Below are 3288 nucleotides of genomic sequence, written 5' to 3'. Positions count from 1 at the left end.
TTAGATGCTTCGAACCAAACTCAGGTCACCTGCAAGAGAGCCATGCTGGTTCTTGAAAGACAGAAGTGCTCTAGTTCCATAATTACATATTTACCCAACAATAACTATACAGAAGATTAGATGTAATTTAGCAGTGTTATGCCAATTTTGCTAACTATAAAGATTCCCTCCCTTGCAAGTACAGAGTCTCAGTATACAGTTCAGGGTGGTCTTGAACTTAGTGATCCTGATTTCTCAGCCTCTGGAATGCTAAGGAACGAACATATCACTATCTAGAGCTAAAAATATTAATAATCTCCACTGACAATGTGCTAACTTGTAAACATTGAGGACCACTTGTTCATTTGCAAACTGAATTGTTTTATCTTATGTGAAATCATTTTGCTTATTTTTTTTATTTAAATCTAACCTAGGTATATGTAACTTTTATCCTAATAATTAAATTGTTTTTTTTTCTACAAATTTCATTCTCTGATTTTCTTATCAGCCAGTTTTAAGGATACCCACGTGTTCAATATTCTCACTCGAAATTTGGCCCACAATAAATGGTTACTTAACCCAAATATCTGAGCAGCAAACTGAGCTTGTCCTTCTGAAGAAAGTATAGTTGAACAGCCAAGATACTGGGCAGTTGGAGAGATGATCACATATCCTGAGCACTGCAGTCTGGTGTGACTGGGGGACAGCTGATAACCGGATATACAGTATTACCAGACATCACTGAACCTAGACCATTGCTTCTGCCTGCCACTGAGACAAATACAGTAGGTAATCCATCCCTTTCATATTTTGTTTAATCCTCAAAGTTTCATCTGGTCCTTTATGCGTGGATGTTACTCTAAGTTCGCACAGAATCCCACAATTTCCACAGGCCTTCTTAATTTTTCATGGTGGTCAAGGTCAGAGGTTGAACCCATCAGCACTACCACCCTAAACAGACTGTCTGACTTGAGAAGCAACTTCACTCAGTCTGCAACCCACTAAGTACAATAGTCGACATGCAGTTTGCTGCCAAGGCATGCTTGTCACTACTGAAATCTTATGATTATTACCCGATTTTGGTCATTGTTAAAGTTAATAGATGTCATAACTGCATAATACCATTTTTCTCTTTCCTTTTTGGATGCTTGCATGACACATTCTTGTTCTGTAGAAGATGGTTGTCAGGAAGGAGGCTCAGAATCTGAACCCTGTTTCTAAAGCTCATATGTCTTCTGCAGAAGAGACTTAACTTCAACTTTTGAGGTGGGGCCAACTAAGATCAATACTAATGGTCTGTAAAATTTTGGAAGTTTCTTGGATAATGCTAATCAGTAACTTAAGGGAGGACTTCTCATAGTAGGTGTTGAGGTATTTGCTACATACTCTTTGTTTCTTAAAGGGAACATGGTCACCTCAGTAAATTTTCATTTAAACTTTATATGTATATTTATAAACATAGTTATTATAGGTAGTTTTAAGTATAGAGCTAAGGGTGTCATTCATTAAATTTTGTGAGGGAAATTTAGAAATTAAAAATTTAGGATTCCAGTTATATTTAAATATATTCAAATAAGTAATAATGTAAGAAATTCCCTTGACATATTTATCCCCTACAATGTGGTTAATAGCTCTATTAGATTATATGGGATCAAGTTTTGCATCATTAGGGCATGATATCCACAGTTGGATTTACATGCAAGCCAATTAGAGAGTAGAGTGACATTTAGAAAATAAATGAGAACTAAAAGTACATATAATACTCTATAATCTCATATTCGTGAATGCTCAGGAAATTCCCTTCACACATGTGGTATATGGTCTTAGGAATACAAGCTATGAAAGCACTGGTGACCAAGCTTCTCCACATGGTAGCACATCTTAAGCACCAGATACTCTAGGATACCCTGTAAGCAAATTTATTCTATGTATGGCCTACTTAAATAATTAGAGAAGTTTTCTGATTCATAGTTGTTAGATATATCACTCTGTCTAACAAAGTTTCTATTTCTAGTCATTATAATTTTATAAGAAGCATAATTAGAGTCTTGTTTATAAAGGTCTCTCTGATTTCATTTTGAATTGATCTTTACCAATTTGTAAGTTCATACATTGTATATAAGCTCCATAAGTCATACATAGAAGCAGCTTAAACTGAAAAACATTAACCAAGTATATTGTAAAGATTTATCATAGAATTTATGCCAGTGGGACAAAATTTAGGGCAGATAATCAATAACTTAGTGATTGAGACTCTGATGGGCATTACAGTTTAGTACACCATTCAGGCACTCAACAACTAGAAATTTCATGTTTATATTAATATTTTATTCACTGCATTTAAACATGTTTCCCCTCCCTGAACTTCTCTGTGATAATAATGACAATAAAGAAGGTGATATTGAATAGCCCAATTCATTCTAATCAGAAACTGAATATTTAGTAACTGGCATTGAACATATATTGACAAGATACCTGATTTATGTATTAGGTACACTTTCCTTTAGTTTCCTATTTTAAACAGGGTTTATGTATAAACATGGGTAATTCACATAGAAGCAATGGCAACTATACACATAATACATTCATGGACAGGAACATGTCTGTCTAGATTTTAATGGTATCAAGTGCCAAGCATTACAAAAGTCATACTAAGTATATACGTCACAAAAATGAATGACAAATACAGAGTCACAGGTCAGAAATATTTAAATTGTGACAGACTTTTAAAAACCCTCTTCATGCTTTTTGCCTTCAATATCTTCACTGACATGTGAGAACACATATATAAGTAATTCAGATTTTCCAAAATATTTTCATCGCTTGATTCTGTTATCAGAAAAATAATAATTTGTAAAAGAAGAAACCATCATTTTCACCTCAAAGTATATTGGAATGGTTTAATTATGTTAATTTCTGGATAAACAGCACAGATTCACAGTATTAAGAATATATTAAAATTAATGTTTCTTTATACAGAGCACGTTATTTTATAAGTAATCATTTTTTTAAACAAATAACAAGTAGGTCTACTCCAATTTCAAGTAAAATTACAATAGTTGTTTTTCTGTCTAGTTAGGACATGATTTCTATAAATATAAATACTGTTTATAGCCTATGAATTTGAGTCTGAGAGTTATGGGTTCCTTTGTATTAGCCTTTCTAACTTCCAAAGGTTAAGGTTTATTTGATAGTTCAGGTGACCATGAAGATGAAACATGAAATATATTTAAATTATTTTGCTTCTTCTTCTGAAAAATAATCAACTTTTAAACATGCTGGCTATCTCTATATTCCAGTGAAGACATT

General features: G+C 33.2%; 1 pseudogene; it reads right to left on the bottom strand.

The window, feature by feature from the left end:
- Positions 261 to 986, bottom strand: Gm19239 (predicted gene, 19239; annotated as a pseudogene).

The sequence above is a fragment of the Mus musculus genome, chromosome 13 (assembly GCF_000001635.26).
Source record: "Mus musculus strain C57BL/6J chromosome 13, GRCm38.p6 C57BL/6J".
NCBI classification, from domain to species: Eukaryota; Metazoa; Chordata; class Mammalia; order Rodentia; family Muridae; genus Mus; species Mus musculus.
The sequence above is the reverse complement of the archived record's forward strand: the minus strand, read 5'-3'. Positions and strand labels throughout refer to the sequence as shown.